Here is a 15,277-nt window from a genome sequence, read left to right on the forward strand (position 1 = left end):
TACAGCCTGGGGAAGCGGTAGAAGGTGGCCCAAGTCCTTGAGCCCCTGCACCCACATGGGAGGCCCAGAAGAAGCTCCTGGCTCCTGGTTTCAGATGGGCACAACTCCAGCCCTTGCAGCCATTTGGGAGTGAACCAGTGGATAGAAGATCTTTCTGGCTGGCCCTCTCTCTATGTGTAACATTACCTCTCAAAATAAATAAATAAATCTTTTTTTAAAAAATTGTATCCAATGTTGTGAACTAACTGTGCATATACAATTAGTTAAGAAAGAAGAATAACAAAAAATAATAAGGAAGAGCAGAATGAGGAGGGGAATGCTGAGATAATGTGGTACAATAAGAGAATGAAAATATTTCAGAGCTGGCACCATGGGATATTGGCTAAATCCGTCTCCTGCAGTGCCAGCATCCCATATGGGCATCAGTTCTAGTCCTGGCTGCTCTTCTTTCAATCAAGCTCCCTGTCATGTCCTGGGAAAGCAGTAGAAGGTGGGCCAGCTCCTTGGTCCCCTGCACCTGTGTGTGAGACCCAGAAGAAGTTCCTGGCTCCTGGCTTCAGATCTTCATAGCTTTGGGTGTTGTGGCCATTTGGGAAGTGAATCAGTGGATGGAAGATTCTCTCTCTGCCTCTGCCTTTGCCTCTGCCTCTCTGTAACTCTGCCTTTCAGGTAAATAAAAAAAAATCTTAAAAAAAAAAAGAAAAAGAAAGAAAATGGTCCAAGGAGAAGAAAGTAGCAAAACAGCTGAATGCTGTTGCGAGTTTAAGATAAAGGCAGGGAAGTGACATTGACTTAGACAAGATAGAAGTTGTTGGTGATATTGCTTAGCACAGCTTCTATGAAATGATGAGGATAAAGTCCAGTTAGAGCAGACTGATGAGATGAGAGGATAAAAAGTGAGGGAATGAAAGAATGACTGTAGAAAGCACTTTAGGGAAAGAAAGGAGAGAATTGAAGTTGTAACTCTAAAGGAGGTGTGATCAAGGAAACATCTTTTTCTCTTCCCTCCCTCCTCTCCCTCTCCTTTTTCCTCCCTCCCTTCCTCCCTTTTTTCCTTCTTTCCTTCCTTCTTTTCTGCATAAATACTTAATAGAGAAGGAAATTTTTTGCAGAAGTAGTTGAGGGTGTGATCCAAAACCCAAGTGAGAAGCCTATAGAATCAGGAACACATCATCTGTTGAAAGAGGAGAGAGAAGGTAGAATTTATATGTGGGGAAGGTGTCTTGCATGGTAGCAATATTAGAGAGTTCCCAACTCATTCATTATACTTGCTCAATGAAGTATGAGCCAGGTCATCAGTAGACAGTAAGGGACAGTCAGGGGTGATACAAATTTGAGGAGGAAAAGGGTTTGAAAAAGTAATATGGATAGTGGAGAAACCAATGTCCTTGGGAAGTATAGTGTAATACTCACCAGTGTTGAGTGCCCATTTGAGATCTGAGATTACAAATAAAAATGGGTTCATTTCTCCTGACTCAGCTTCCCACCATTGGCATTCCTAGCTGCTGCCACTGCTGCCCTTACCACCACAGCCATGATCTCCTTAACAGACACCCAGAAAATTGGAATGGGATTGCAGGATTTGGAGTGTTTTTCCTGTTCTTTGGAATGGTTCTCTTTTTTGACAAAGTGTTACTTCCTATTGAAATGTTTTGTTTGTGGCTGGCTTGGCTTTTGTAATTGGTTTAGAAAGAACATTCAGATTCTTTCAAACACATAAAATGAAAGCCACTGGATTTTTCCTGGGTGGTGTATTTGTAGTCCTCATCGGTTGGCCTTTGGTAGGTGTGTTTTTCAAAGCTTATGGATTCTTTCTCTTGTTCGGGGGCTTTTCCTGTGGTGGTTGGCTTTATTAGAAGAGTGTCAGTGCTTGGATACCTCTGAAATTTACCTGGAACTAGATCATTTGTGAATAAAGTTGGAGAAAGCAACAATATGATATAACAAAAAGTGAATTTGAACTCATTAAAATATTATTTATAAAGTTCTTTGAAGAATATTCAGCACAAAATTAAATTTCATGAAGTAGCTTTTAATGTTCTTTACAGAGGTTTAAAATGCGTAGCCTACAAAGTACCAACAGCAGTTAGCAAAGAAGCAATGAAAAAACAGGCCTTCTAATCAAGTGACCGGAAGTCAGCAAGCAAACTGAGGGAGAGGAAATCATGTTGCAATGCGTATTGAGACTCCTGAAGGCTGTCTTCATTGTTTCCACCATGTATGAAACATAGCCATCTTCGAGAACTGTGGTGCCTGATTTTTTTTTTTTTTTTTGCAAGTTCAGAAGCACCCATAGGCATTTGCTTTGTAGAAATGTCCACTACAATGGCAAATATATTTCCAATGCATTGTACCTTTGAAAGTGTTGCATGAGTTAGATTGGATTATGTCCTTTTGATGTATTAAAACCAAGGGAAACCCAGTTTTCATGTATGAATTGCTTTTTTTTTTTTGTAAATATGTGGTTAAAATAAAACTTTTATGCTCTTTCAGAATCTTAGTTTTTTACAGCCAGATGTAAATCTGAAGTTTGTAATAGTCTTTTTTTCTGGAATAGGCAGAGGTCTATTAGTTCTCTTGCTTCCTAAATTACAGCTGACTATGGACTTTTCTGGTCAACCACACACTCTGGAAGTGTGGATGCTTCTTTGGAGTCTGACCTCCTGAGTTTCTGTATCCTTCATTACATGTTAATATTTAATAGAAAGCATTTTTGACCATGAAGAGGTCTGTTATGAAACTTGTCTCATTAAATATTCTTCTACTTAATGATACCAAATGATGCAAACCAAGTAGATTTTTCTACATCATGATGTGATTTTTCTTCATTCTTTTATTTTTTTTAATTTTAGCAGTGGTTTTACTATTTTGTTTTTAATTAATTAAAATTTACTTTTTTAACTTTTATTTAATGAATATAAAATTTACTTTTAATAATGTTTACTTTAAGACATATAACATTAAAATGTTAAACTTATAACTTATTAAAAACAGTTCATTTAATCTGAATCTTCATTTATTTTCACCTTTTTCATAATATACAAAGATGAGTATATATGATGTATGCTTCATATGATCATTCTTTGGGTTAAGGAAATGGAAAAAAATATTTTAAGTTCACATCCTAAGGTTATTTTATTAGAATTAAACTGGCCATAGTTACCTAAAAATATGACACTAAAAAAAAGGTGAGAAGTTGCTGATTGACAGCAAGAAACAGCGGTTGTTTCTTTTATAATAGATGTGGAAACACATTTCAACAGGCACAGCACTATTTGTTTTATCATGAATGTTTGTGCTATTTATTTTTAAACACTTTCAAAGCTTTTTAACACATAAAATCCTAATTGAAATTTGTGGTATTATTTACAAACATGTCTACAAACTATATTACAACTTGTATTATCTTTAGTAAATCTTTTAATGAACATAGAACTCTTAACCTTGTTCATCTGAAGAAAGAAAGACTTGGTACATAGTCTGATGATTCAGTTTTGGGGATTTCTGTCTTTTTGGGAACTTTCATTTGACTTAAGATGTATCTGTGAAAATGGCGATACATGGAGACTCCCACCTCAATCGTTCATGGAATAAAAGACCTCAAGTTGTGTCTAATGTTCTTCAAAAATTAATATCCTCACTTGGGCAGTGTCAAATATATATACATTGAATGTTGTCTTATATAGGTGCCCTGTAGGGCTCTGTTAAACATATTTTTGACTGATTCATATCATTTACAGTGGTTCAATTATTTTCAGAGTAAGAAGAGTATCTGTTGATGTAAGGCATATCTATATTGTTTCACTTCTTTGTAGACATGTATTTCTTATAAAATGTTGCACTGTAACAGAGATACCTTTTCAACAAAAATATAAGAATAGAAAGAGTAGAGGGAGGAAGAAGAGTGGGAGTATGGGCAGGAGGGAGGATAGGGTGAAGGGAATCACTGTGCTCCCAAATTTGTATGTATGAAATGTATAAAGTTTGTACACCTTAAATTTTTTTAATGAATTGTTACCTTGCATAGTGATCATGCTGGAAGGTTATTTCCTGATGCCAGCAGTTTACCATTGCCCAAAACCTCTTGGGTTTGCTCTTTTATAATTGCATTCAAAGTTAACTCATGCACACTGTTAACTTTATGAGTATGCATTGTTTTAAAAAAGAAAAAATATATTTTAGCAAGCTGATTGTTTTTAGCATTATTTGGCCGTTTCCAAAAATTAGATCTGAGGTAATGCAGAGTGTATGCAAATGTCTTTGAAAGCAATACCAAAAGAGTATTTTGAGCAGTGGCAGTGAAGTTCACAGAATGAACTGTGGCCTTCCAAAGGTGACTACCTTAAAGGAACTCAGCTCATTTGAATGTATTGAGTTTTGGATGTATTTTGTTTCATTTTTTAAAAAAGGTCACATTATTTTATAGTGTCAGAAGGAAGAACCAAGATTAACATAATTTCTTTGGTTTTTCTATTGCTTGTTATTATGTAAAAAGTGAGTGGCAGTGCAGAAAGAAGACTGTTATAACTGAAGAGTGACAACCGAGAATTTTTGATCATTAAATCAGATTTTATAAACAGTGGAAGGAGCATGGACTTAAAGCAAGGCATGCTTATTCGGTTTTGTCAAATTTTACAAAAATATGTGATATATATTTATACTAAAACTATATACTCCTTAGATTTAGGAAAGCAATCAGTTAATGTCTTTAGCAGATTAAAGCAGTATTAAATACAGGTAAAGGTTGGAAATTGTAGAAAACTGAAAGGAAACAAAAGACAAAGTTACTGTCTATGGTAGGGAATAAAAAAGTAAGATATTATAAAATTATGTGTATTTTCTTCTCTTTTACATAAATCATTTGTGAAAAGTATGCTAAATTTTTTTTACAGGAGTGATAATTAGGATTTATTTTTCAATATAATTTGGAGACCCTTTGTTACCCAAGTAAAAATGACAAGTTTCTGTGCCTGTATTCAAAAAAAAAAAATTTTTTTTAAAGTAAGGAAAACACAATGAGCACCCATGCACCTTCACTAAGTTCAACACTTGCTACAGTTTTGTGGGTTTTGCTTCATCTATTTATGTGTGCATTTTCTGTGAACCACTTCAGAGTTGCAGACATCATGACAGTGCATACTCAGAATGCCTGCCTCAGAAATAAAAGCCAACATTTATAGTCTCAATGATCACCATTTAGCCTCCTCGAAATGTGCCTGAGAAGTCAGCAGAAATTGCCCCAAATTCTTGGGTTCCTTCTACCCACGTAGGAGACCAGAATAAACTTCCTGGCTCTTGGCTTATGCTTGGCCCAGACCTAGTTATTGTGGGCATTTGGGTAGTGAACCAGCAGATGGAAGATATTTCCCTATCTCTCCTCTTTCCTCTTTTCTCTCTCTCTCTTGTGCTCTCACTCTCACTTTCTCTCCATGTGTGTTGCTCTCCCTTTCAAATGAATGAATGAATAAATGAATAAATGAATGAATGAATATTTGAAAAGATACAGTTCAAATAGTGGAAGAAAAATGCCATGTAAGGAAACAGTAGAGGAATTGTATTTAAAATTTATCAAAAATTTAATCAACAATAAGAAACTCTTCAATTTAAACAGTTGATAAATATCTGAAAAGTCACTTTCTTTTAAAGATTTTATTTATTTATTTGAAAGGTAGAGTTACAGACAGTGAGAGGGAGAGTCAAAGAGAAAGGTCTTCCTTCCATTGGTTCACTCCCAAATGGCCACAATGGCTGAGCTGTGCCAATCTGGAGCCAGGATCCAGGTGCTTCTTCCTGGTCTCCCATGTGGGTGCAGGGGCCTAAGGACTTGGGTCATGTTCTGCTATCCCAGGCCATAGCAGAGAGCTGGATTGATCACTTTCACATCAAATATACATATTAGAAATAAATGAATAGATGCAGCGAACTGGAGCCACTCTTGAGCCCTGATTTCCAGCTTTCTTTCTTTCTTTTTTTTTTTTTTTGACAGGCAGAGTGGACAGTGAGAGAGACAGAAAGAGAAAGGTCTTCCTTTGCCGTTGGTTCACCCTCCAATGGCCACTGCAGCCAGTGCGCTGCAGCCAGCGCACCACACTGATCCAATGGCAGGAGCCAGGTGCTTATTCTGGTCTCCCATGGGGTGCAGGGCCCAAGCACTTGGGCCATCCTCCACTGCACTCCCAGGCCACAGCAGAGAGCTGGCCTGGAAGAGGGGCAACTGGGAGAGAATCCGGCACCCCGACTGGGACTAGAACCCGGTGTGCCGGCGCTGCAAGGCAGAGGATTAGCCTAGTGAGCCGCAGCGCTGGCCCTTCTTATAGATTGTCCTCTAAGCATCTCGTGAAGACAAATAAAATTGACAGTCTCATTTGTCTCTACTTTGAACAAAGCTTATTCATACTTGCAGACCCTGGGAGGCAGTGGAAATGTCTCAAGTAAGTCTTATGCCTAAATGTGAGACATGGATTGCATTCTTCACTTCTGGCTTCAGCCTGGTACAGTTCTGAAAATGCACATTTGACAGCAATCTCCTATTAGACAAGATCCCCTCTGATAAATCTTGTCTAGCAGAATACCACCTAGCACTCCCAGAATACTAGCTTTTTTTTATTAAAAAAAATCTTCAGTAAATGTCCCAGAGAATATTCTGTTGAGACTGATTTTTATCACATGCTATAAGTCCATTGTAAAATAATTGCTAAAGAAGTAAATGTTAATCTTAACACATTTCAATCTTAAGCATAATGCTCTTTTGAAAAATAATCTTTTCACTCTCATGTCCAGCTGTAGATTAGCTTTTTCCAAAGTCTCATGTTATATGAAGTCAATTTTTTTCCAAAGAAAGTTGAAAATTGTTTCTTTTTCAAATTGCTATCATTTTTTTCTATGAGACTCAGGAGTTTAAAATTCTGCCTATGGGGTCCATCGATGTGTTGCAGTAAACTAAATCTCTGCCTGTGGTGCTGGTATCCTATATTGGTGCAGGTTCATGTCCTGCCCCTCTTTTGATCCAGCTCTTTGCTATGGCAAAGAAAAACAGTGGAAAGTGGCCCAAGCACTTGGCCCTCTGCACTTGTATTGGAAACCCCCAAAAAGCTCCTGGCTTCTGGCTTCAGATCAGCCCAGCTCCAGCCATAGTGGCTGTTTGAGGAATGAACCAATGGATGGAAAACCTTTATCCCTGTGTCTTCCTATCTCTCTCTGTAACTCTACCTCTCAAATAAATAAATAACATCTTTAAAAATTCTTCATTTTGAAATATTGTGGTATCATAAGGAAGCCTTTTTGTTCTATGATAATAAATTCCAAGAAATTAAACAGCTCTGCCCCTTGAACACAAATAAAAGACTTGAAATTCAACATATTTTAGGGTTAATTCCTAAATGTGACTCTTAATAATAGCATAAAATACAGACTGCATATCATAAGAGGCAGTCAAAATTTGTTTATCAAGTCACATTTAATACTGACTGTAGTTTGAATACTATAAATGTAAAAAATTGTGTATAACTTATAACCTCAAAGAAAAGTTACTCTGTTGTGATATAATTCATGTATTACCAAATTTATAAATGATCCAAAGTTCAGAACAACCATTGACAGGTAGATTAATTGTAGTGATAGAGCATAGGAGGACATGTCTATTGAAAAGGGAAGAGTCTCAGTACAAAGAGACTGCTGATGATCAGTGAGATGGTGAAGAAAGAACCAGGAAGATCAGCATGGCTTGGGACAATTACATAAGGAAATGAAGAGCTTGAACTAAAAGATTAAAAAGCCGGGGCAGGCACTGTGGTTTAGTGGGCAAAGCTGATGCTTGCAATGCCAGCATCCCATATGGGTGCTGGTTCAAATCCAGCTGCCCATTTCTGATCCAGCTCTCTGATGTGGCCTGGGAAAGCAGTAGAAGATGGCCCAAGTCCTTGGGCCCCTGAACCTGTGTGGGAGACCTGGAAGAAGTTCCTGGCTCCCAGCTTCAGATCCGTGCAGCTCCAGCTGTTGTGGCCAATTAGGGAGTGAATCAGCAGATGGAAGACCTTTCTCTCTCTAACTCTCTCTCTCTCTTTCTCTCTGCCTCTCCTTATCTCTCTGTGTGTAACTCTGACTTTCAAATAAATAAATAAATCCTTTTTTAAAAAAAAGAGATTTAAAAGTCTATTTCAGAAGACTATCAAAGACCTGGTGACAGAGAGGGAGTGCTACAAAGAGTAAATTGCTAGAGGAGATCACAGAAATCAGCTCTACCCTCTTGAAATGAAAGGGCTGAAATTTTGTTGCATCATTCAAAAATGCTTTATATAAATCTCTGAAAATCTTCTTCACAGGAGACTAGCACTGAAAGTCCTTCCACTGAAAGAGGCAGAAGAGATCAATTGCTATGTAATCTGTTATGCTAGCACTGGGAAACTTTGAAAGTATTGAAATGTTGTGCACATTACAGGGTAAAAGGGCACACAGGACCACATCCTATGTGAATAAACCCAATGCTAATCAAAATGGGGAAAAACTGTTCTGAGGTACAACCTCAAGGATGGATATAATCTGGTATAGGAAACTCTTGACATGGCAGATTTAGTACAAGAATTTAGCTGAATTTTGAAAGATTCTATATAATGTACAGTAACTTGTAATTTTGCTTTTCATGAGGTTGTGTGGCCCTCAGTGTGAGGTTAGAGCATAGATATGAGTCTACTACAGCTACTGAGTGAGGTGATCCCTGAGTATTTATTTACATGTCACTGCAGTTTTGTGTTCTCTTCTCACATTAATAGTTTATAGAACTCCAGTGAAATGCTACAATACCATATTTCTCCATGAAAAATAAGTCTGTGAAGATTCATGATTCATTTGTCAGTGAAGATCCACTCAAAGTGTTAGTAGTTTTATCCATAAACTTACACTTGATAAATTAAAAATGGATTATCAAATTATACAGAGGCATGGAAATTTGAAGCTGTCAAGTTCTATATGGAAACAATAAAAAGTGATTTGGGAACCCAACTTAACAAATGTTCTAAATCACCTGAAATTTGCTCTTATTGTGAAAGATAAAACTTTAGTAAAATCTGAATAAAAGAAACAAATAAAATATGCTGACGATTAGGGAATTATAATGAGAAGGCATGAACTATACATTAAGTGAATGCAAATTCACATATCAATAAAACAGAGGAAGTACACACCTATAAGGGTGTTAACAATATAAAACATCAATGCCAATGACTATGGTTTAGAAGTATACAAAACACCAGAAAGTCTTATTCATGGCAAGTGAGAATATATAGTGGTGCTTTACAAGATATCTTGACATGCTCTCATAAAGGCTACAATAGTATCAACATACAATGCAGCAACCATGTCCCTATTTATTTATCCAATTCTCATGAAAACAAACTTATGCCCACATATAACCCAATGGCTTTGTTTACCATGACCTAACTTTTAAGACATAAAGATTCTTTCAGTAGGTTAACAGATAATCAAATTGTCACACTAGGTAAAGACTTGTGAGGCAGAAGATCCTTAATGTGCAGCCGCTTGGCATGGGGACCAACAGAAAAGGAAGAAACATAAAGTGGACACAGATAAATGGCACAGAGACACCTGAAGGAATGCATGCCTCTCAGACAAAGGACAGATGTCACCAAATGCTCATATGAGCTGAGACACAGGGAATGGAGAGACTGCAGGACAGAAACAAAGTCACCCTGTAGGTCAGAAAGGTTAGAGACACTGAAGTCCTGAAGTGGGCTATATGGACAAAGGAAGCAGTCATTCTTGTAAGTGGTAGACTCATTCAGCCAGCACATGCTGCAGGCACAATTGACAGAGTCTTCTAAGAGCTGGGCTGGATGAGAGATAAAGATTCTTCAATGACAAAAGCTAAAGGACTGACAGGGTTAACAGTCACATAAAATGGTATACTTCAGAGAATATACTGGTTTCAGGATCATGATTAGAGACACACAGAGTCTGGCATAGTTACAGGCACATGGGGTTGGGGCCATTGGGAGGCAGATGGGGTCTACAGGTATAGGATGTAGAAGCAAAGGTAGGAGTACCTGGGATTCCATATAAATCAGTTCTTGGAGAAAATTTATATGCTTCAGTGAATATGTTAGAATCAAAGGCAAAATCAATCATTTTGGGTTCATTCTTTTAATTAAAATAAGAAACATAGAAAGAAACAGAGGGTAGACTGTGGCATAGCAGGTAAAGCCACTGCCTGTAGAGATCCCATATGGGTGCCGGTTCAAGTCCTGGCTACTCCACTTCTGATCTAGATCTCTGCTATGGCCTGGGAAAACAGTAGAAGATGGCTGAAGTGCTTGGGCCCCTGCACCCACATGGGAGACCTGGAGGAAGCTCCTGGCTCCTGGTTTCAGATCAGATCAGCACAGCTCTGGCTGTTACTGCCATTTCGGGAGTGAACAAGCTGATGGAAGACCTCTCTCTCTCTCTTTCTCTCTCTCTTTTCTCTCTCTCTCTCTGCTTCTGCCTCTTTCTCTTTGTAACTCTGCCTTTCAAATAAATAAATAAATAAATCTTTAAAAAAAGACTGTCTAGGGGCTGGCTCCGTGGCACAGTAGGTTACTCCTCTGTGGTGCCAGCATCCCATATGGGCACTGGTTCTAGTCCCGGCTACTCCTCTTCCAATCCAGCTCTCTGCTGTGGCCTAGAAAAGCAGTAGAAGATGGTCCAATTGCTTTCCCCTGCACCTGCATGGGAGACCAGGAAGAAGCACTTGGCTCCTGGCTTCAGATCAGTACAGTTCTGGCCATTGCAGCCACCTGGGGAGTGAACCAGCGGAAGGAAAGCCTTTCTCTCTCTCTCTCTGCAACTCTACCTGTAAAATAAATAAATAAAATCTTCTTTAAAACAAAAACTAATAGCACAATAAACAAAGAACATTGAAACCTTTTCCATGGGCTAGAGCTCCTCTCACAGTCTCTCCTCAACAAATGTAGTGGAGATGTGGTCAGGAAAATAAAACATATAAGGAAAAATTTTTAAGAAGCTAAATTGTCAATATATGAAGATGACACTATTATATACAAAGATAATCCAAAATGGTCCAAAAGTAAATCCAAACTGATAAGTGAATTAAGCAAAATTACTGGATTAGCAAGCAATATATGCAATCAAGTGGGTCATTACGTGCTAGCAAGAAACAAACAGGAAGCAATTGCAAGTGACCAAATACAGACCAGTGTGGGGAGCACTCGGACTAGACTAAATTACTGAAATTAAGACTTATTCTATGCATCTGCTCTCCCACAATATGGCACTGCGAGAGGAGTAAACAACTTCTACACAGCTGCCTCCGGTTCAGCCAATAACCTGCAGGAGCTGATCCTGCTCCTGATTGGAGGAGAGCAGCATACTCGGCGTGTGGGTAGCAGAGTTGGGATTGGTGGAAGAGGACTATAAAGGAGGAGAGAGACAACATGCATCAGGAACATCCGGATAACATCTGAGCAGCCCCCGAGAGAGCCGGCCGGTGGTGTGCCCTTCCCCCACGGAAGTGGGGAAAGTGGCAGGGGGAGCCGCCCTTCCACGGAGGTGGAAGGATGGCAGCCAACCCGGGAAGGACCAGCAGCAAACCCGGGAAGGGCCGAGCAGACAAAAGAACAGCGCAGGGTCCAGTGTCATTCCCCCGTGAAGAGGGGGAGCGACAGACCAGGAAAGAAATTCTTAAGGGAAATGAAACAAATGTAATATCTTTAAATATTCTTCATATATATTCAAGTGACCTAAGGGCAGAATAGAACAAGACTATGAAGACAAAGAAAGACCCTGGATCCAATAGACATTTGTAAGTTGCAACTCATGAGCACTTTGTTGTTGCAGTTTACAGGACCCCAGTGCATGGGGTCACCAGGGAGGTGACCCAGCCCCCTGCTGTCTGCAGAGTAAGGCCATAGGAGGGTGAGATGGCTTCAGACTCTAGTCCAGGCTTCATGCCTCACTATCCTCACTCTGCATGACCCCAGTGACTGTCCCCATGCCAAGGGCGATTCTGATTGGTTGCATCTCCTCTGACGTCATGTTCACTTACTGGCTGTGAGAACTGTCTATTCAGCACACCAGGACAACACTGCATAACCATGGTGATCTTCTTTGCTGGCTCCGCTATACTGGGCTTTCCAACTCTGCTGCTGAGAAAGGCCCCAGGTGGGTGAGGCTTGTCGTTCTGTGAACATCTCGCACAACTGCAGTCCTCTGAAGTGCAGGGGGAGGCCTTGGAAGCCGGGGAAGGGTGAGTGTGTGGGGCCATTCCCCTTGGCCTGCAGGCTGGGAGCTCAGCCTACAGCCGGGACACTGGCCATTTTGTCTCACTCGGCACTCAGAGACTTCAGCTCAGACCTAGAGCTCCTTCTGTGCTGCTCCGGGTCCCCTCAATTTGTGTGGGGAGGACGGAACTGTCCTCAGGGAGAATTCAGAATGCATGTATGGTGTTCCTGTGAGGAGAAACCGTGATCTCTGGGATCCTCTGTCCCTCCTTTCTGAGGGGCAGAGTTGGGGGAATCAGGATCTCAAGCCTACAACCTGGTCCTCCTGGCATAGCTCTTCTAGGGATCTGGGCCCGCTTTCTGTTGTTAGTAACACAGTATCACAGACTGCGCAAGTTACAGAAAACAGTTTTATTCGTCTTATGGTTTTGGTCTAATTTGGAGTGGCAGCATCTGATGATGACCTTCTTATTGACAGAGCCCTGAGGTGGCTCAGAGACCATGTGGCCAGTAGGGGAGAGGCCAATGTAAAAAGGTTTCTATAGCAGACACCCTATTGAAAACCCATTAAACACTTTTTATAAAGTCCCACCTGGTACCACTCATTGATAGCTCATAATTGGATTTATTTTTCTGTGGGTTTCAGATGGGATAAACCATGTTAAGCCATACTGTAAAGCCTGGCAGTAAATCCCTAAATATTCATCTCTCTTCCCCACCTTGCCAAATGCCAAGTTCCCTACTGAAATTTCAACACTACAAAATATTTTCCCCTTGATATATTTAATTAAGCTTAAGCTTCTCTATTTTAATTGATTTTTTCTATAGAATAATCAATAAGTCTTTGAAAGGTTTACTTTCTGTTTGTATTTACTAGGAGAGAAAGTAGAAACCCCAGTGTAATATATATATGTACATATATATTATGTGTATATTATGTATAATGTGTATATTATACACATACATTATATTATGTATAATATGTATAATGTATAATGTGTATATATAATGTGTACATTATATATATATGTGTGTGTATATATATATATGTGTATATATATATATATATATATATAATGTCCTGGAGTGGACATTTGAGCAGATGTTTGATTAAGAGGCTGCTTGGGATAGCCACATCCCATATCAGAGTGTCTGAGGACTTCCCATGTTTCAAATCCAGTTTCCTGCTAATTCATTCTCTGACTGTAGGTGATGATGGCTCAAGTTCTTGGATCTTTGCTGCTCACAAGCAACCTGTAGATTTGGTTTCGGTCCCCTGTCTTCACTCTGGTCTAGTCTGGCCATTTCAGGCATTTGGAGGAGTGAACCAGTAGATGGAAAATCTGTCTTTCTCTGCAATTCAAATTAAAATAAATAAATTTTTAAAAAATCTGGGCACCTCTCCATTTCTCTGACTATGTGCTGATGTTTTATCAGCATGAAATAGAGTTGAGGCTCTCCTTGGAAAATTTAAAGCGATGTCTTCTCAATAAACCCTCTACTCTGCCATTGTCTGGGTTTATAACCATCTGTTGGTAATGACCCGAGATGCCCCCAGTGATCAAAGCCCCTAGGAGTGTGGTGTGCATAGCAGCTTCTGTGTCAGTCTACTTGGAGAACAGCAGGAGGAAGAACTTGTCATGGGAGTAGCTGGGTCCCTGAGACTGGGACCTCTGCTGTATACCCTCCACCTAGATAGCTTACACCTTGGGAAAGTAAAACTTTTTCCTCCTTACTGTGGTTCCTATTCCTCAGAGACACTGTCAGCTAATTTAAAGGCTCATATTCAAGAGACAAGATAGAAGTAATTCATGCACTCTGTATTCTCTCAGCTTTGTGAAGGGAAAAAATAAAACTTTAACAAAAGCAGAAGAAAACCATCATAGCTAAGTGATGTGAAACCTAGAAAGCAAATGGACTTTGGATGCACAGCAGTTTGATTTTACATTTACAGAGTTGATCTTATCAGAGCATGGTTTGTGTAAATGGAGAATAGGAAGGTCAGATTCTGTTGGATGAGAAAAATTTGTGAATTTATAGAGTTTATTTCAGTTCCTGGTATAATAAAATATTTGTTTGGACTTGCCTTAACTTTCTGGCACAGAGATCCAGATCCAGAGACACTGGAAATTTCCTGAGTGATAGGGGTGGCTTTTTTTAAAAGATTTATTTTCTTATTTGAAAGTCAGAGTTACACAAAGAGAGAAGGAGTGGCAGAGAAATAGAAGAGAGGTCTTCCATCCACTAGTTCACCCCTCAAATGACCACAACAGCAGGTGGAGCTGTGCTCTGATCTGAAGGGGGTGTTTTGATTCTGTATGACACATACTTTTAAGATAGTAGCTAAGTTTATGCTAATGAGGTGACTGGGCAGGATCCCTAGATAACATCACAATGGAGACCAGTAACCAGAAAAAGCAAACACTGGCTTTTCCACTGGCATCTGCGGGAGGACTGTTGAGGCACCGAGCACTTAGCCTTTGAGGCCTCTGCTGACTCTAGATGCTGTTACAACTGAATTGTTTGGAAATCAATAGGTATTGGAGAATTGGTTAGTGTTCAACAAACATCTCATGTTTGATGTTAAAACTAATGTCAAAGACACCCTGGGTCAGAACCTTGAACTCATTTTGGGTGAGTGTTGAGCTGCTACTCTAGTTTTGGATGATTCCACATTACTGAAAGTGTGCAGCCTCCAGAGTTACATTTTCTGGTTGTTAATGTTTCATTCATTCTCCAGCTAGCATAAGCTTCACATCTCCACAGTCAGAGTGATTGTCAAGGCTTGGAAACCTGTTTAAGCTTCTTCATTTGGGTTCCTTTGTGAACTGTGGATTAAGCAGGCTGCTTCCCAGAGCTAGTTCTCCTTTATGTGCTTTGTAGAAGCTTGCTGCAATCTAATTATACTTTGCCCAATTATTTAGGAATTATGTACCATGATTTGAGTGTTAGATTTTTATGTTCTTGCATAGAACCTGAGTTTATTCAATAAGGCATGAAAAGGAAAAGAGAATTTTTAAAAGATTTTATTTATGTATTTATTTATT

General features: G+C 39.3%; 1 pseudogene; it reads left to right on the top strand.

Moving 5' to 3' along the window:
• Positions 1 to 1,534: 1,534 nt before the first annotated feature.
• On the top strand, positions 1,535 to 1,944 carry LOC100341221 (vesicle transport protein GOT1B pseudogene; annotated as a pseudogene).
• Positions 1,945 to 15,277: the final 13,333 nt, after the last annotated feature.

Source organism: Oryctolagus cuniculus, unplaced genomic scaffold, assembly GCF_964237555.1.
Source record: "Oryctolagus cuniculus unplaced genomic scaffold, mOryCun1.1 SCAFFOLD_89, whole genome shotgun sequence".
Lineage (NCBI taxonomy): Eukaryota > Metazoa > Chordata > Mammalia > Lagomorpha > Leporidae > Oryctolagus > Oryctolagus cuniculus.